Raw genomic sequence first — 21,921 nt, forward strand, 5'->3', positions numbered from 1 at the left:
ATATTTAAAATATCAATTTAAGATTTTAGAACTTACAAATAAATTCAAACCCGCATTTATTAAAATATGCTTATGTGAAAATATTCTAAAAGTATTTTAATATTGTTTTATATTTTTCGGATTTTAAAAATTATTTAGAACCTCTAATTATTAAAAATAATCCCAAACAAGCATGCCCTTAAGTAGGTGTCCGGGGAGTGAAATGGGTTAGGTGTTCGGATTAGGTGCTCAAGTTGAAGCTTGATTCAACCCGAGGTCAACGAGCATGGGCCTCTAGTCAACACGGGGTTGAATTCTCGGTCGCTCGCGGGATTCCTTGGTCGAAAGACATGTTCAACCGGTTTTTTTCAATCGAAAATCAGGCTAAACTGAATTTTCTCGGTCGAAAACCAGGATTTCTCGATCGGTAGCCAATGTTTCTCGATCGTCTTCGACCTTTGGCAGAAACCTTTTGTGAAGGTTTTGAATTTTCATTGTGAACTTTCCTTATTTGATTCAAGGGTATAAAGAGTTTCGTCTCCTTGTATGAAACACATCTAACATCACTTTGAAACCTCATTCAAATAGTAGTTGAGGTTTTCAAGTTTAATTCAACATTTAAATCTTACCAATAACTTTCATTATTAGAATTAGTTTAAATCATGAAAACGTTACTAACTGCAAGTTTGAACTAGATTTTCATAATTTTGAAAATTTTGGTTTTTAAATAAACATGCTTTGAGTGGATCAAGATTGATATAAAAATCTTACCAATAACTTTCATTATTAGAATTAGTTTAAATCATGAAAACGTTACTAACGGCAAGTTTAACTAGATTTTCATAATTTTGAAAATTTTGGTTTTTAAATGAACATGCTTTGAGTGGATCAAGATTGATATGAAAATACTCATTACACCCTTAGAAATGTGTTAGGAAGCTACAAAAACTTGGTTTTAAAATTTTCTTAACTTGAATTTGATTGTTTTTTATTTAACTTGATTTGTTTCAATTGGTTTCCGTAAAAAGTTTTGAAATGATGTTATAAACTAATTCATAAGTTGAAAATGGATAATCATTCAGTATCAAAGACTAGTCGAACTGGAATGTAAAAATTTCAATTTGAATTTATAAGTTAGACTACAAAATTAATTGAAGCTTGTAAGCACTAAAAATCGACATTCCAATTTATAATATTAAAATAACTATTTTGAATTATTTTTAAATAAATAAGTTCAAAATAATTAACTTCATGGCCATAAACATATTTAAAATAATTAATTAGAATTAATTATTATGCTAATTAATCAAATTAATTAAGAGTTAAGGCCAAAATAAAAAATAAAATTTTTGGGATAAATGTTGTGCCCATATTATTTCAAAATAATTTTAGAAAAGTTAAAGGACAAAAATAAATAATTTTGATGAATTGTTGTATCAATTTCATCTAAAAGAATAATTTATTTAGATCCTAAAAATGCACAAAAAAAAATTGGTAAAATATTTGCCATATTTGTTTTAATATTTTATGTATTTAAAAAGATCAAAATTAGAGCTAAAAGAGTGAAAAAAAAAATCAATTTCAAACAATTCCTCATGTTTTAATAAAAAAAATCATAATCGGGTATAGCCGAAATCCTTTGAGATAGTTATAGTCGAGACTGTGTATGTTGAATGTGCATCAAATTCTTATCCAACGCTCTAAAGTAAGTCGCGTACCCATTGTAGTGGAAGGAAGCGCGCACCCGGGCCACAACGGATCAACAAACGTCCATCTCCCCCAACGCTAACAAAATGCCTACATTTGACGGGGCGCTGAAGGAACGTCAATGGTACGCCCAAACGTATGCGAAACGACGTTGTTTTGGCCTCTAGTCTTCATCTTCATTGCGAAGCCGAGCATATTAGCTTGAAGAACCGTAAATGATTTTCCAACTTGGAACTTCCTCTTTAGTCCACCATTTCGCCTCATTTAAAACCTAAAATGATCACCGTACGATGGTGATCATTCCTCCCTATCAAAATAGGTATGAATCATCCATATTTCGACGACTTCAGCCAAGAACAACCAAAAGACATTAATGACTTTTGGCCGATTGAGACCACTAGAAGTCACCAACCGACTTAGGAATGCTATAAATAACTTTCCTAAGTAATTCTGAAGCTAAGGAACCAAATGATACCATTCAAATCGAAAAAAATAAAAAAATATGCCATTAAAGCTTTCAAAATTTTTAAATTTTCTGTTTGAGGCTTAAAGCTTGTTTCTGAGCATTTAGAAAGCTTCCTTAAGGATCAAGAAGTGTTCTCCAATCATTAACAAGGTTCCAATCAACCTCTAAATCATATTTACAGTTTGAATTTCAAATTTTTATATTTCAAATCACATAATTTTGCATGCTTATAGTTATTGTTTATGGTTGAAAATTTATCACTAGATAATTTATACACTATCTAAATATTATAGAACCGATCAATCAATCTAAATAACAAAAATCCAATTTTGAATTTTAAAAATAAATAAAAACGAGTTTGCTATTCTTGGGATAATTTTGTTGAATCACAGCCTATAAAGCTTCCCAACATTATTGTAATGATGTTGGATAATTGTTTGGATCATATTTGATCAAAATCAAATTATTCAAAATGAATTGAAAATTTTGAATTTTTGAATCTGTCAAAACGAACTGCCAGTATTCTTGTTTTGGTACCAATGAAGTATATGTAGTATAAGGAAGCTATTGGATAGCTCCTTACACTTCAAAACATCTTTAAAATAAAACCCCGATTTTTTTATCACAAATTGTTTTGAACAAATTGATCACCATCCAGGTCGATAAATACCTTGAGATGATGATCAACACGTTCCTATAAGCTTTGTGAAGCTGCCTAAGCTCTTAAATCAAAGAATTAAAGCTAAAAAAATGAATTAAAAAAACCTGAAATTGGTATTCTTGAAGACCGATGCTTGTTAGCCTAAGACCGAGAGGTCCGATCGAGGATACTCGATCCCAACTAACCCCTCGGAACGAGAAAATCGACATTGGAACGAGAGGTCCAACCGATGTTCTTAAGCTAGGACCGAGAAGTCCGACCGATATTCTTGAATTAGGACCGAGAGATCTAACCAAGACTTTTCACCTAGGACTAAGAGATCCGACCTTGGGACCGAGACTTCCTAACTCTATGACCGAGAGTCCTAACCCTATGATCAAGTGTTCTAACATTGGGATCGAGACTCCTTAAATCTAGGAGCGAGAGTTCCAACCTTGGGACCGAGACTCCCTAACTCTAGGACCGAGAGTCTTAACCCTATGACCGAAAGTTCTAACCTTGGATCGAGACTCCCTAACTTTAGGACCGAGAGGTTCGACCTTGGGACCGAGACTCCCTAACTCTAGGACTGAGACTCCTTAGCTCTAGGATTGAGACTCACTAACTCTAGGACCGAGACTCTTAATGCTAGGACTAAGAGTTCTAACCCTATGACCGAGAGTTCTAACCTAAGGACCTAGAGCTCCCACACTTAGAACCGAGGGACTTAGCCCAAACCTAGCCCAAGACCGAGATTTTTATACACCTTGATCGAGAAACTTAGCCCCAGGCTAACCTAAGACTGATAGATTTTTACACCTACATCGGTAAGATCAGCCAAGGACTAAGAGTCCTTAATATCTCAACCGAGGGACTTCGAAACTTCGACTGAAGATTCCGAACCTCGTCCAAGAGGTTCCTTGACCCAAACAGAGAGTCTTTTGACCTCGATAGAGAGGTTACTCAACCCATATAGAGAGTCTTTTGACCTTGACCAATAAAAATGAATCTCAACCTAAGGACTCTAGTCCTAAGGCCTATTTGGTTCCAATTTTCAAAATCCATTTTTTTTTTTTGTAATTTTGGGGCTCCAAATCACTTTCTAAAAATCCCGAAAATTAGAAAATGCATTTTAAATATTTTGGATATTTCCACAAAAATATTTTAACAAAGGCTCATTTGGTGTTTATTTCTAAACCTTAATGCCTTTAAAAATTGACTGATATTCACGCTCCTATTATTATTTCAATATTTCCACCCTAGTTATTATTTGAAACAAGTACCAACATCTACATATTATTGTTTCAATATTTTAAATAACGCTAAAACCTAAAAGCATGACTAGGATTGGAAAATAATTGGTTAAAACTCAAATATTATACAATTGATTTTCAAAAGCCAACTTTATAAATAGAGATCCTTTTTAAAACATGTACGGAGGATGAAGCGCGAAAGACATTTCCCGAGTATCACCAAACTACAAACTAAAAGAAAACTCTAGTTAATACATTTGTATATGTATGCCAACTTTTATTGATTTTCAAAAATCAATTGGCGATTCTGTTTTAAAATAAACAAGCTTTTAAATTAATTATGTTTAATTAATATAAACTAATGGATTTTAAATAAAATTATAGTTTGATAAATCCCAGAACTATTTAAAATTGAACTCCGAAATTAACTATTTTTAATTAATTTCAAAACGCTATCAGGAATCAATGACATCTTATAAAAAAAGTTTTATTTTAAAAGAAAATTCTTAAGCTTTCCCCGGAACCCATTATAAAGAGGTTTTTCATGGGGTTACAAAGCTTATTATGAGTTGGAGAATACTCCCAAGCTCTTTATGAAGCTTCTTAATGATCCATAACCGAGCTTTAGAGCTTTAAACAAGATTTCAAAAAAATGAAAAGCTTGAGAATATTTCTATGGTGGATTTTATAAGAACTTGATTGGTGGCTTGAAATTATAATCATTGGCTTCGTCTTGATTAGTGTATCCTATTTATAGACAACCAATGTCAGTTGAGGATGCAAGTGAATCGAATTATAGACATAACTCGATCAACTTCATTCATTAGGCCATAATTAGTCAAATGACCGTAGGTGAAATTATCACCAAGTTAGGGTGATTAATTTTCTTTTGAATCAGTCAATTTGGTCAAGTATTCGTGAAGTTTCATAAAATCAAAGATGGTTGGAGATGTTTATTCGTTTGTCGGGAGGAAAAAGACGACTCGTATAATGAACCCGCAGTCCCCAGACATTCTATCTAGGTTCGTTAGTGGTCGTCGTCCCGTTCGAGTTTGGGCTAACAGAGTTGCCTTGGACATTAGCTGCTCTAGTTCTAAGCGAAGGTGTCTGGCTTCCGTTATAGTGGGTGATACGGCGAGTCATAGTCCATTAGATGGAGGTCAACGCTACATCGAATGACTATGTAGTCAGATGTAGTTGTTTCTTCTAATTTGGGTCGCATTGGATTGTGATCTTTTTCAAACTTGTAGCTCGATTGAAATTGTTTTTTCCTTCACTCATTTGGCATTATTTTATCATACAAAATATACACAATTATTTTAATAGACATACATATTTACTTTGTCTATTTTATTTTTGTATATTTTGGGGCTTTATAAATAATTAATTTGGAATTTAATTGGCTAAAATATTTATCCAATTTATTTATTTATTTTATTTGAGTCATTTTAAAATTATTTTGAAATGAATGAATATATATAATGATGTTTAATGTCAACAAGGCAACACGATAATTCCAGGTATAATCTACGTCATCAAGTATTTTTTCTCTTTTCTTTTATACTTTTTTTTCTTAATTAAATTTTGTTTCCCTTTTGAATATATATATATATATATTATTATTATTATTATCATATATCATCTAAATAATTATCTATATTAATATTAATTCAAAATATATAAACAATTTTTTTTTTATAAATACACCTACATTCATAATTTTTATATATTTTTATTTTATTTATATATATATATATATATATAAATATATATTTTTTTAAAATGCACCTACCTTTATAATTTTATATTTCTTTAATTTACATATATAAATAATTTTTTTTTATAAATGCACCTACTTCCTAATGTTTATATTTATCTATTATATATATATAAACATTTTTTTGGTTATAAATGCATCACCTTCATAAATTTTATTTATATATATATATAAACAATTATTTTTAATAAATAACTTACTTTCATAATTTTTATATTTATATATAATATTACATAATTATTTTATTTTTATATATATATATATATAAATATATATATATTAATAGAAATAATTATTTTATTAATAATTTTTTTTGTGTGTATGTAATACATTTTTTTATTAATAACTTCTTTTTATATAACTCTCAATCCATATACATATATTAAAATTTAAAATGTTTATTTACATAATTAGATTAATAAATTTAATCATTTGAAAGTCTTCTTTATTTGATTTATGAACGTATTAATATAATATAAATTTTGAGTGTCTTTGATAAACACACACAAAAATGAGTATCACTGTAAAATTTTTATTTATTTTTTTGTATGAGTTCCAATTAAGATTATATTGTTATGTTTAGTTATTTGAATTTATATGATGAAGAAAAAGAAGTAATGTAGTGTTTGATATTGAATGATTTATACTTAAATTAGAATTTTGTTTATGTACAGAGTACAGTTCTTAATAGTTATTAAAATTTGTAACTTTCAATCAGTTTTATTTATTCTACCGTCTTCTCCAAGAATTTTATAAAAAAAATTTTGACTATTCAAGATTCCAGGTTGTTGGTTAGTTGGTTAAAAATAGGAAGTTATTTTGTTAAAATAAATAAAATTTATTAAAAAATTGTAATATCTAAGTAAACACAAAAAAATATGATGTATATCATATATAAACACTTGATCATCATCGATCATCATCTCAAATTTTCTCTGTTTTCTATTGGGATGAAAACGATTCCTTCCGCTTCTTCATCGAAGTCATGCATTTCCACATCAGAAGAAGAATGATTCTTTAAACTTGTTTCAATTCATGCATGCATTTCCATCAACTCTTTCACATGACTCTTGAACAGCTTCTTTGTAATTGTCCATGGAATTATATTACCGTTTATTTCTTGTCGAAGAACTTACGGTAATATAATTCCATGGCCAATTATCAAGACGTTGTACAAGATTGATGTGGAGGAGTCTTCCTTCCAAGTCTTTTGATTCAAGTTGAAAGACACATTCATTCTTGATCAAGATCTATTGGAAAACATGATTTCTTAAGTTGCAGCATTTAGAACAGGGGAAGAAACTGAATTGTTTTCGTCTCATGAAAGAAAAAAGAGATAAAGTCCCTGCGCAATTGTTTGGGCTTCGGAGAGAATAAAGATCAATGTTCTTGATGAAATCGAAGACCGGAAGAGGGAGAAGCTTTCCGTATTCCCTTGCAAGCAATCGGTAGAAGGATTATGTTGAGAAATTTAAATGATTATTGGTATGATTTAATAGTTTGTTTGATATTTATTGATTAAATTCAATTTCACTTTTGTATTCCCTAGTAGTAATTAAGCAATCTGTGGAAGGATTTTTTCTGGTGCAGGGAAATGGTACGATTTATCGATACTGCAATTGGTGGTGTAGTTAAAAAGCTCCGGTGCTGGCGGTGGTGACTCCCGCAGTCGGACCCAACCACAAGTAAGCGCCGCCGTCCAACCTAGGCACCGGGTCAATTTTCATAATTGAAATTTTACACTTTATTTTATTTTTATAATAATTCATATTAAAATTTAGTAATATTAACCTTAATTTTCCGTGTTCAATTAAGGTCGTGTTTTGTTTATTCTAATTTTTTTCGTGTTCGGTTCGGATTGTACTCTTTTCCGTACATATGCTTAATATCTATATAAATATATTTATATTCAAATTTAGTGTTTATTTATATAATTAGATTAAGTAAATTTAATAATTTGAAAGTCTTCTTTATTTGATTTACTAGGGTATTAATGTAAATAATTATAATTATTTTGTATTGAATTAAGTAATTTATAATAATTAATTAAAGTCATTATTTTTAGTTTAGTTATAAATAAAATAATACCTACTTTTCCCTCTTTTATTAATTTGATGAGTATGTGCATCTAACATCTTGTCTATCCATACTTAAAGATAAAATGAAACATAATAAAAATAAATAATATAAAACAAAATATAATATAAGTTTTCTACTATAATCAAAACACGTAATACTAAACAAAACAGAATTTCAATTTATAACATTTAAATATAAAAATTACACATAAAAAATCTATCTTCTACTCCCACTACTTCTTCATGATATCTCTCCAAGAAATAATGTCTTGGCTAACTCAATTCTCCATTGTGTCCAATCATTAGATCTCTCTATAACACTTACATTGTCTCCAATTTGAGGATTCAAGTGTTGTAAAAGTACTTCTGTTATTAATTTTTCCATAGGAATTATTGACATTTCCCTTCTTATATAATTATGTAATAAACAATATAAAATAATTAAGCGACATTATGTCTTAATTGGATAAAACATAGGGCTTCTTAGTACAGCCCATCTAAGTTTGAGCAAACCAAATGTCATTTCAATAACATTTTTTTGTTATAGAATGCTTCATGTTGAAAAATTCTTCAAAATTAGAAGGTGATCATCCCATCACTCCAAGATCCTAAATGATACTTATAACATTTAAACGGCGCTAAAAAACCCTCTCCGTTTGTGTATCCAACATCTACTGAGTAATATTATTAGGAATGACAATGGGGCAGAGAATGCATTTATCATCCCCACCTTGTTCGGTTTAGAGGAATCCCTACAGGGCAGTGTTTATAAGTTTTTTTTAAAAATAAAATATTATACAATAAAATTATATAAACAGATTCTTTAATATAATATATATTGTAAAATATTGAAATTTATATTATTATAAAGAAATAAACTTAAAAATCCTATAAATATAATGAATAAATAAATATATTTGTAATTTTATATATTTAATTGTGTTTATAGTGTTTAGGGCAGAATCGAGGTGAAATCGGGACAAATCGGGATGAGAGACACAAATAGCATTCCTGACCTATCCTGTTCAATTTGGGAAAAACGCCTCAAATGGGGCAATTCGGTTTGGTTACCGCGGGGCGGTTTCAAATTGCCAACCTTAAATAATACCATGTGTTATGTAGCTATCGGTTAACATTTCTATTAAAATTTTGTAGTATATAGTCATAATACATATATATATATATATATACATATATATATATATATATAAATAAACTTACAAATACTATAAATATAATGAATATATATATATATATATTTGTAATTTTATATATTTAATTGTGTTTATAGTGTTTAGGGCAGAATCGAGGTGAAATCGGGACAGGTCGGGATGAGAGACACAAATAGCATTCCTGACCTATCCTGTTCGATTTGGGAAAAACGCCTCAAATGGGGCAATTCGGTTTGGTTACCGCGGGGCGGTTTCAAATTTCCAACCTTAAATAATACCATGTGTTATGTAGCTATCGGTTAACATTTATATTAAAATTTTGTAGTAGTATATAGTCATAATATATATATATATATATATATATATATATATATATATATATATATATATATATATTACCTCAAGGAATTTTTAAACCACGATTTCTATTAATTGCATCTTGTAAAATTTTACTGTCAGCAATAAAACCTTCTCAACCAGGTAACACATAAATGAACATCATATCATGAGAGCAAACTCCAATCATATTTGTTGTAATTTGTCCTTTTTATTTTTATATATTGTTTTATATCGCCTCCCATATTAACATGAATATATGTTTCATCTATACCTCCTAAGCAATTCTATTTAATGTATACAAAATTATTAAAAACTTGCATGTTTTTTTGTGAAGGATGAACCATTTTTTTTTTACCTCAAACCATTTCTACATTTCATTTGTATGAGAAATTTTCAAAAGCTCTGGCTTTTTGATAAGATCATCTTAAAATACGTATAAGGATTTTTAACACTTCATGCACATAATTATTAATAGTCCATTCAAAACGAATGAATACAAATGAAACATTCTTTATCTTAATATGATGACCTAGAATATAGAGAAATATAGCTATTTTTCTTTTAGAGACACTTTTAGAGTGAGATAATCTTTCCATTTTCATAAGGTTTCATAAAGGAATGAAAGTTCTTCTATCCATTCTTAACAAGTCAATACATGTAGTATCATTGTGTTTTGTTATTCTTTCTATTGTCGTTGTTCTAAGTTGTGCAAGGATAGCAAATTTTAAAAAACGCACTTAGAGAGAGAAATTTTCTCTGGAGATTTTTTTCTCACATCGGGCACGACCGGCACATCAACGCCGCCGGAGCTTTTGACGTCGGAATGATCTCAAATTTCTCCAGTAGGTGCGTCTCTTTCCCCCCTACAATCTGACCGAAGGAATTTCAATTTGAACGGAGGAATCGGGAGAAATCACGATTATAGTTTCTAGATCGGATATTTAGGTCGTTTTCGGCACAATCGGCACGATCGGCACATTCGGCACGATCGGCACGATCGGCACGAACAACACAAACGACACGGATTCTTGCCGCGACCGCGCTTCTACATCGGAAGTCAGTCGCCATCCTCCAACACCTTCGATCGGTTGTCGTGCGCCCTCTGGAACGTGTTCTGTTGTGCAAGGAACGGTCGCGGTCATCTTCTCTTACCGTTTACCGGAACATTTCGTCAAACCCCCTTCTGCAGAGACTTGACGTCAAATCGGCGTCGGTCGCCCTCCTCTTTTCACTTTTCGTTTATAGGTTAGTTCGGACCTCGGTCGGGACATCAAACCACACCGCGAGGCGCGGGTAGGTCTCCATTGAACTTCTTTATCGCCGTTTGAATCAAGTGTTCGGTCTGGAGGAAGCTTTCGTAGCTACAGATCGTTCCAAAATTGCTTAAACCCTTTCTTGTTTGAGCAATTATTTTCAAGCCCCTGATCCGGTGCGATTGGTTTCCAATCGTGCTGTTTGCGCCCACCCTTTGCTGCAGAATTCCAACCTTTGTGGCTCCTTTGAAGATTAAGCAGTTTGCGCTTGATCTTTCCAATGACTGGTACGCGCCCGTCCAGTGTAGTTACTCGGGCAAGGGGCGTCCTTCAAGTCCGCCCTGATGATCCTAAGAAGGTGCTGAAGGGGCCGTCGACAAGCAGTAAGGCTAGGTCTGATAGACGAACTCGCAGGTCTCTTAACAATCCCAGGAAGCAGAAGCCAGAAATCATGGATGAAGTCCTAAACAACGGAGAAGATGCGCCTATTGATTCTATGCCAAATACATCATCGGGTATGAGTTCTTTTCCACATGCTGATGAATTACATGAGAATAGTTCTATTGGGGATTCATACTGTAACAATATGCATGTTCATAATAGAAATGATAGGATTGAATTGATAGGAAAAGACAATATTGCATATAGAAATGATAGGACTTTAATTCCAGAAAATTCTGTTGTTACTGGACTTGCTGCACAGAATGGACCGTTAGAGTCGCTGGTTGGTACCCTAGACCTGACCAGTCATTCTGTTGGGAAATTGGATTTGAAATCTTGTCTTGTTAAAATTGATGACAATCGGGTCGCTTGTGCTGAAAATTCAGTCCCAATGTTGGAGATAATCTGTCAAAAAGGCTCTAAGGTAATGCAGGAAAATGACATAAATTGTACAGGTTTATTGGGTCCTATTGAAAGCTCAAAATTGGGGTCTGTTTCTGAATCGGGTGAAAACATTATGTTGAGATTTATGTCTGTTTTGAATGATCCTACTGAAGTTGGTACTGGTGTTCCTATTGAGGTAAGTATGACAGAGCTGAATAAGACTGTTGATCGAGAATTAATAGGTTCAAAGAATATTACAAGGTCGGGGTCAGTTTCAGAAGCAGGAAAACATGACAGTTTGGGTAATTTAGGTGCAGAGAAAGATCAGAAAACAAATTTTACCGGTCCTACTAAAGAGGATGCTAAACTGGGCAAAATAGATCATTTTGAAATTGCCTCTACAGGGTTGGAGATATCAGCTGCTCAGAGTCCATTAGGTCCAAAGAAGGATATAATTTCAGAGTCTTGTTCTACAATGAGAAAACTTGCAAATCTAAAAGTCTCGGGTTCCATTAATGATCAGAATGCTAAGTCTACCTGTCCTGCTAAGGATCAAATGGAAAGTCAGATATCCAGACTATGTACTAGGCTTGAAAAAGGTTGGACAGAAGACACTAAATGCGCCCAGGATTCTAAAACAAAGGCTAAAATTGCAGGATCTTCTAAACAGCCTGCACATCTAGCTGAAACTGTTAAAGGACATAGTCTAACAGAATCTGGAAACACTGAAAAAATTGGATCTGAGTTAGAGCTATTCATGGAAATAAATTCAGCTAAATTAGAAAAGCCTAATAATACAGATATAAAGGATGATGAACTGAACTTGATTGGTATAGCCAATGGTGAAAGCTTGACTGGAAATTATATTGATTCGTTGATTGATGACATCATGAATGACAATCTGGGTCTGGGTATGGATCTCATGGAAGTTACAAATAAGTTGGGTCAGAATTTAAGTCAGGGTATAAGAGATGAAGAATGTATGAAACTAGAAGAATTAGCCAACGGTTTTCGCTTGGCCGGGTCTGATGAGGGGTTAGCCAACGGTTTTCGCTTGGCCGGGTCTAATATGGGGTTAGCCAACGGTTTTCGCTTGGCTGGGTCTGAAAAAGATAATTTGGTTGCAAAAAAGTTGGGCCTAACAAGGGTGGATAACATGAATATTCAAGTCATTGATCCTGAACACGCCGGTCCTGGATACACTAAAACTACTCATGGCATTGGTCATATCTCTTCAAATGCCGGTCCTAGCTCTTCAAACGTCGGTCATAACTCTTCAAATGCTGGTCCTAGCTCTTCTAATGCCAGTCCTAGATCTTCTAATGTTAGTCATAACTCTTCTAATGTCGGTCCTATCTCTTTAAATGCCGGTCCTGACATCACATATCCACCTTCTACCGGTCCTAATCGCCAAGATAATAAATCTACTAACAAAGCTATGAGCCACCGGTCGAATCAAAAGAACCAAAGAATAGATGTTGATTTGGAATCAGACGATAGCACTGACTATGATGAAACAATAATATGCGACCTCGAATATCATAAATCCATGAAGAAGATATCGGCAACAAAGATCAAACCAAAAGCAAAGAGGCATAATTCTTTCAAAACAAGTGCTGAAATTGAAAAGATCGATCAAGAAACTAGATCGAATAATTCTAAAACAGCTAAGAAGGGTAAGAATGAATCGAAAATCAAAGAAAGAAAAAACATGAAGGCAAATAACTCAAGTTCTAAGAAGAATGCTGAAGTAAATCCCAAGGAAACTGTGACACCCGAGGCTAACCCTGAGATTTTGAACCTGGGTGCATTTTCTCCACTCGTTAATCTGGATCCTGAAATGCCAATTGATAGTATTCAAAAGAGGAAAACTGATACACAAGAGAAGAGCACTAAAGGGGATATTCTAAAGAAGATCGGAACAATTGAAGGCAACGGTTTTGTGGGAAATATAAGGGTTAGATGGGCCGAAAAGAACAAACAAGTCAGGAAAGATAGCATCCCTGAAACTGTCACCTCCTCGGCTCCTCCTATTGCTGCAATTCCTGGCAAAGAAAATACTCAGGCTGATAACAAGGATCTTACTGCTGGTCCAACGTGGTCAATGAAGAAAAACGAAATAGCAAATTTGGCAGGACTGAGAAACCAGATGAAGAAGTTATTTTTCCAAATTAATAAACAAGAGATTACGATGCCCCAAGAAAGAAATGATCAGATGAATGTTCAGTTCAAAAGTCACTATCTAAAGAATTGGAATCTCTTCAACAAAGACCAATATGATGAAGTGATCAAGTGGACGGTTGATGCCATGAAGGAAATTTCGAAATGTAATAAAACAAAGGTGTACACTATCATGAGCAACCCAAATAAAACTTGGCAAGAAGGAAATGTGTGGAATGGAAATGCCATGAGCGATCCAGAAAAGGGAAAATTCCAGATAGACACCTTATTCCCAAAGGTAATTACACTTGATCATCCGCACCGATTTGAGCTCCCACCCGAAATTGAAGAAAAATGTGTCAAGACATGGGAGTTTGTCATAGTTGGTCATTTTATGGGCAACATGAAAGCACCATTTGCTGAGGTTAAAAGAACGTTGATGGGTCAGTGGGAATCCTCTGGTCTAGAGAGGATCACAATCAATGATCACAGATTCTACTTTCTATCCTTCAGGAATGGAAGCGAAATAAAGTCGATCATAGAGAGCGAATATACTTTTATCAGGGGAAAAAGATTCAAGTTGTACAAGTGGAGCGAGGAACTTAATACTAATCATAGACCGCCTGAACTTGAACAAATCTGGGTAAATCTCAAGAATGTTCCACCACACATGTGCAACCCGATGGGCCTGGCCTATATTTCAAGCATTATAGGCAAACCACTTATGTTTGACCCAGCAATGGAAGGTTACGAGCGTGCATCTGTGGCCAGAGTTAGTGTCGAAATCCATCCAAGTAGCTCTCTTCCAATCAAGCTTGAACTTAAAGATAGACTGGGAAATTTATTTGACATTGAAGTACAATACGAATGGAAACCAAATCGATGTATATGTGTAGCACTTTCACACACGCTACGAATAAATGTCCAGTCAATAATAATCTAAAATCGAAGGCCAATAACAACACTCATGTAAGCGATATCAATGACTCTAACCAGGCTCAGGTTGAGAGAAATGTGAACAGGTCTGAACTTAACAGCAATGAACGCACTAAGGATGATAAGATGGGCAACCAAAAGCAAGAACAGATAAGGGTAAGGAAGAAGATAGGAAAAAGTATGAAGTGGGTAAGGGTACAAGCTGGCCCTACTAACGTTGATCATATTGGTCATGTTCAGGGCACCGGTCCTAGGGATTCTGTTTTCTCAAGAATAGGTCCTGTTCAAAATGTCAGTCCTGGTCAGGGTATCGGTCCTGATAAAGCTGGACATAGGCACACCGGTCCTAAAGCTTCTCATAAAGCTACTGTTCCTAGCCATATTGACCATATTAAGCCTGGTCTTGGACTTGTTGATCATGAAACTACTCAAGCTACCGGACTTGCTACTACAGGTCCTGATGAAAAATGTGCAACCATTGCTGATCCCGGCTATATTGGTCCTAATACTGGCACAAGTCCTATTATTGTGGATGATACTATTGTTGGTCCTAACTCCACCGATCCCAATACTAATCAAAGAACTGGTCTTGATGTAACTACATGTCCTAGTTCCAAAGTTTCTGAAATTCAAAGATCTATGGGACGGGGAATACTTGGCCCATATGAAACAAGCAAAATTGGATCTAAAGGCACTCCAATAGGTCGTGAGTCAACTCTTCACAGTTCTAGGAATGCAAACAGGAACCTAAAAAACAATGTCATCAAAATTCGAAATGACCTGACCCTTGGGCTCAGAGCCACCTTTCGAGATGATGAACAGGAGAATCTTGGAATAAGTAATAAAGAAGCTCTTGAGAATGGACTGGGAAATCTTGGGTTTTATGAAATCAAAAGATCAAGTGCAGAAGAAGACAATTTGGTCTTGAATAAGGCAGTGAACCTTAATTCTGAAGTAGGGCGAATAAAAACCGATAACAAACATGAATCTAGTAGTGAAGAGGTTCAAAGTCAGAAAAGACCTACTAAAGTAGAACACGATGAAAATCGAAGACAAAGCAGAAAGATCCTGGATCCAGAAGCTATTAAATCTATCACGGGAGAAGATGAGATCTACATGAGGCAACCCTCACTCAATGACAATAGTATTCCATGTAATCAAACTGTAGCCATTGAGGATAGTGAGGCAAGTGATGCTTATGATTTCTCTGATGAAGAGGTCCAGGACAGTCTGGAAAGTCAGGAACCCAACACTTATATTCATTCATGAATATAGTGACATGGAACATAAGGGGACTCAATGACCCTCTAAAATGTAAAGAAATTAGGAGGATCATTGAGAATCAAAAGATCACTATTATGGGTATTCTTGAGACAAAAGTCAAAAGTCGGAACGTTGAGAAGGTTAGCAAACTGTGTATTGATAGTAGCTGGGAAATCATTCACAACTCAAATGACAAAACGGGCAGAATCTGGGTTATTTGGGATAACAAAGTTGTTGAGGTGATGACTCTTTTTTCGAATGATCAAGCAATCCTAGTGGAGGTCAAAGATAGAATCACAAGAATCGTGTTTAATCTTGCTATTATCTATGGTAGCAACTCAAGCACGGAAAGAAGACTCCTCTGGAATTGTCTTAGAAACTGGATCGGTATTGATAAATCTTGGGCTGTCCTCGGTGATTACAACGTAACTAGAAACGAATCTGATCGTAGCCCAGAATCTGAAATTACTCGGGATATGATTGAATTTAATGACTGCATCAGAGATATGGGTTGTATCGAGCCTACCAATTCTGGGAACTTCTTCACTTGGTCTTCTACGAGAGGGAATGAACAAATTAGAAAAAGTAGAATTGACAGATGTCTGGTAAATGAGAACTGGATTAACCAATTTCCGAGAAGTCAACTTCATGTTTTGAATCCGGGTATATCTGATCACTGCCCGATTAAATTGTTTTGGGAAAAGGAAGAAAGGTTCAAAAGGCCCTTTAAATTTTTCAATTTTTGGATGGATAACGATAAATTCAAGGGTATCCTCGAAAGCGTATGGTCAACAGATGTCAGAGGTTCCAACATGTACAGGGTTTCTGAGAAGCTTAAGCTCCTGAAGAATCATCTCCAAAGCTTTGACAAGAAGAAGTTCAGCAATATCTCCAATAGAGTTCTGGCTGCTAGAGAAGAACTGGAAGAGGTTCAGAAAAAGTTATTAAGGGATGATAGTGATGAACAACTCAATGAAACAGAAAGATATGCGCTTGAAAACTTCAGGAAGCTGAGTATGCTTGAAGAGAATTTTGTTAGACAGAAATCAAGACAGAGCTGGCTTTCGTTGGGTGACAAAAACACAGCTTTCTTCTACAGAAAATGCAAGGCTAGAAACATGAGAAACAATGTGTACAGGCTGAAGAATGATGATGGTGAATATGTTCAGGGTCAAAAGGGTGTCCAAGATCTGGCTATTGATTTCTATAAGCAGCTTATGGGTACAAGAAAGCAGCATCAAAGTCACCTGAATACCTTGTATCAAATTATTGATAGGAAAATCTCTGCAGAAGATAGTCGCGAGTTGATAAGGGTGGTCACGAAGGTTGAGGTTAAAGAAGCTCTATTTAGTATTGATGGGAATAAAAGCCCGGGTCCTGATGGGTTTAATGCACAGTTCTTCAAAGATAATTGGTCGGTTGTGGGTAAAGATGTTACTGATGGGGTTCTGGAGTTTTTCAAAAACAGGAAGATGTTAAAGCAATGGAATACAGCGGTCCTAACCTTGATCCCCAAAACTGCAGTTCCTGAGAAAGTACAAGATTTCAGACCAATTTCCTGCTGCAATGTGATTTATAAAATAATTTCAAAAATCATTTCTAAACGTTTTAAAAATGTTATAGGAAAAATAATAAATCTTAATCAATCTGCATTCATCCCCGGTAGGACAATCTCTCATAATATTCTTCTCATGCAGAGCCTATTAAAAGGCTATGGGAAAAAGAAAATATCCCCGAGAGTGGCTTTCAAAATAGATATCAAGAAAGCTTTTGACTCTGTTAGATGGGAAGCCATTCGAGACTTTTTGGTTGTTTCTGCTTTTCCTATGATTTTTATCGATTGGATTATGCAATGCGTTTCATCATCCTGCTTTGCTGTTAGCGTCAATGGAGTCCACAGAGGCTATTTCAAGGGTGAAAACGGGGTAAGGCAAGGGGACCCCCTCTCTTCTTACCTTTTCGTAGCTATCATGGCGATCTTTGAGAGCATCTTCGCGATGTTCCGAAAGAATCGTCCATACATCTTTCACCCATTCTGTGAGGTAGAGGAGGTAACACATTTATGCTTTGCTGACGATTTGTTCATTCTAGTGCACGCGGACGTTGATTCCATTAAAACTATTAGGGCTGCACTAACGTTCTTTTCTGAGGTAACAGGTTTAACTATTAATGAAAGCAAAAGTGTGGCATTTTATGGAGGCGTGAAGGACGAAACAAAGCAGGACATCTTCAACATCATGGGCATCAAGGAAGGCAAATTTCCCATAAGGTACTTAGGAATTCCGTTAACTGCGAAGCAGATCGAGATCTCACACTGCAAGCCGCTGATTGAAAAGGTAAAAAACACGATATCTAGCTGGGCAGCGAAAAAACTTTCTTATGCAGGGAGGATCGAACTTATCAAAACCGTGGTTATGGGCATAGTTGGCTATTAGGCGCAGCAAATGGTCATTCCGAAGAAGGTAATGAAGGAACTCGACACACTGATGAGAAACTTTATCTGGGGTAATAGTGGAAGAGGAGGAAAGAAAGTCAAATGGACCGCTCTCTGCAAACCGAAGGACGAGGGAGGCATCGACTTGAAGAACTGTATCGAGTGGAACAAGGCTCTAACCTTCAAGCATCTGTGGGCTTTGGAGCGCAATCAAGAGTCACTATGGATCAAATGGGTGCATACGAGATTTATGAAACACGAAACTAGCATCTGGACCTGCAAAATTCACGAAGGTATGAGCTGGTCTCTAAAAAAGATTCTTAAACTAAGAAGCGATATTGCAGATCTTTATGACATCCGACTAGGGGACGGGAAAGGCACTCTATTCTGGCACGACCCTTGGTTTGAAAACCAGCATATCATCAACAAGGAGCAGTTTCAAAATACTCGTATCAGAAGGGACTGCGCAAAAGCGAAAATCAGAGACATCAAATACGGGAATTGGAACTTGCTCTTGAGAAGAATTCCAGAAGGAAAGAGGATACTTGATCATATAAGTAACATACAACTACACGACAGACCGGATATTCATGAATGGAAAGCTGAGGACAATGGGAAGCTGGTATTGAAGAAAATATGGGAGGTAATCCGGGAAAAAGCGCAGAAAGTAGAATGGGCTCCTCTTGTATGGTCAACGAAGATTATCCCTCGACACCAGTTCATTCTATGGCTCGCCTTCTGGGAAAGACTCAGCACACGTGATCGTATCAGTAAGTATATGAGCATCCCGGACGCGAGCTGTCTTCTATGCATAGGAAATGAAGAAACCATAGATCACCTATTCGGGAGCTGTTGTATTGCTTCGGAGCTTTGGGACAGATTCTATAAAAGTCTGGAGCTGATCAGTTTCCCGAGTGAATGGAATGAAATCAAAGAAGTGGCATTACTCAAAGCCAAGGGAAATAGATTTGCAACAAGCGTGTTCAAGTGCGGCTTTGGAGCAGTGGTGTATAACATTTGGCAAGAACGGAATGCAAGGTTATATGACAGAACCCGTAGGAGCATTGACGAGTTATGGAAAAATATTGTATCGGATTGCAGCGCCCTCGCGGGAACGTGGAGTGGAATTCCAAGCACGGAGCAAAACTGGAATATCTGCAGGAACTGGAATTTACCGTTTTTTAAACTCACTAGAATTGAAAGCATTGTAAACAGATAATTCATTTACGTTTTTAGCTTTTATTCAGAATGTTACGACTTCAAAATCATTCTAGGCCTGTCTAGAATGATCTCTTAAACTCGTGGTTTTTTTTTCCCGTTTTTAGGAATTTTTAATGAAATGACGTTAAGTCGTTTTCCCAAAAAAAAAAAAAAAGTTGTGCAAGGACAAATACAATGAAATGTGGATTGATATCTCTCGTATGCAAATATCATAATCATGTTTAACAAACAATAAAATTCCTATTCATTTTGTATAATTTCAAAACTATACACATTGTATTATTATTTTCATAATCATCTGCTTCATCATTGTCATATTCAACATCACTAGCATCCATCTATTAGTCATAATTAAAAAATAATATTATTAAAAAACAACATGATGCTAAAGTTATATATATATATATATATAAATTAGCATCTATTATACATATTTGAAGATGGTAATATTAAAGTTATCTATTACATATAATTGGAGACTGTAATTACACATAGTTACATAGTTGGAGGTAGTTGCAGTTATCATTATAAAGATCATATAGTTACTCTTATAAAAATCATATAGTTACTTTATAAAGATCATAAGTTGCTCCTATAAAGGTAATATAATTACTCTATAAAGATCATATAGTTACTAATATATTTTCAGTTACTCCTATAAAGATTATCATCTATTACACATAGTTAAAATTTGTAATACTAAAGTTATCTAATACACATAATTAGAGATTGTAGTTCCACATAGTTGTAGACTATAGTTGTAGTTATCATTACATATATATTTTTAGTTACCCTTAGAAAGATCATATACTCACTCCTATAAAGATCATATAGTTACTCCTATAAAAATCATAACTACTCTATAAATCATATAGTTACTCTTATAAAGATCCATATAGTTACACCTTTGTACTCTTATAAAGATCAACATCTATTACCTGAGTTGGAGACTATAATATTAAAGTTATCTATTACACATAGTTGGATATTGTAGTTATCATTACATATTGTTAGATTATGATGACCCAGATGAGTTTTGATCGAGGCATGGGCCTATGCTCGCGATATAATAATATAATATAAAATATAATTGTTTGATATTGGGTCCACTAGGCCCAGTTATGCGATCTATAAATATATGGTCTTAATTAGAGTTTTATTTATAGAATTCACACACAGAATATTTGTCATTATTGTTCTCTCTTTCTTTAAGTTGTAATCTTATACCTTAATCATAGTGATTTTTCCTCCTCGTCCGTGGTTTTTTTTCTGTCTTGGGTTTTTATGTAAATCTTGTGTTATTTACGTGCTTTCTAAGTTTATATTCATCTATTCTTTATCTTGATTATTCTTAGATTCATATCTTGTTTTTCAACAATTACTATCAGAGGCTTGAGCTTTTTTTATTCTAAGACTATATCTATTTTTGGAGATGTCATTTATGAAGTAAAGTATTCCGTTATTAGATCACAACACCAGATTTTCTTTATGGCAAATAAAGATACGAGGTTTGCTCACTTAGATGGATTAAGATGAAATTATATTAGGGTTTGATAAGATATCTAGTTCGTGGACAGTAGAAGAGAAAAAGAGGAAAGATCACAAGGCTATGATTCATATACATTTACATATTTTCAACAATATTCTACAAGATGTTCTGAAGGAGACGAGTGCTGGTGGGTTATGGTCGTAGCTAGAAAAACTATGTTTGACGAAAAGTTTTACTATTAAGATGCATCTGAAGTAGAATTTATATTTGTATTGTATGTCTGAATGTACGATTCTATAAGAGCATTTATCAACATTTAAATAAATTGGTGTTGATCTGGAGGCCTTGGATGTCAAGTGTGATGTTGAAGATTTAACATTGATTCTTTTGTGTTCGTTGCCCCATCATTAACCACTTTTTGGGATACTATTCTATTTAGTTGTGATGTAGTCACTACTACTGATGTTTATAATGCATTATTTTTTAAGGAGAATATGAAACATCTTGTTAGTCATTTCGATGGTCCGGCAGAGGGTCTTATTGCTCGAGGAAGAACCCAAGAAAAAGGTTCAAAAAGTAATTAGAGAGATAAATCGAAGTCAAGAAAACCTTGGAAGACTTACAATTACTACAAGAAAGGAGGTCCCATAAAATCTGATTGTTGAAAGCTACAAAATAAAGTTAAAAATGAGAATGACATTCTCATAGAAAAGTAGACAATTTTTTTGGCAAAACTAGTATTGATGACGCTGAAGATAGTGAACTCCTCATGCCTTTTGTTTGCGATGCGAGGTCACAAGATCATTGGATACTCGATTCTGACTATATGTATCATATGTGTCACAAGCGGGACTGGTTTTCAACATATGATATAGTTTTTAAATGTGTTATGTTAATGAGAGACAATTCATCATGCAAGGTTGTGTAGA

The sequence above is a fragment of the Impatiens glandulifera genome, chromosome 7 (assembly GCF_907164915.1).
Source record: "Impatiens glandulifera chromosome 7, dImpGla2.1, whole genome shotgun sequence".
Taxonomy (NCBI): domain Eukaryota; kingdom Viridiplantae; phylum Streptophyta; class Magnoliopsida; order Ericales; family Balsaminaceae; genus Impatiens; species Impatiens glandulifera.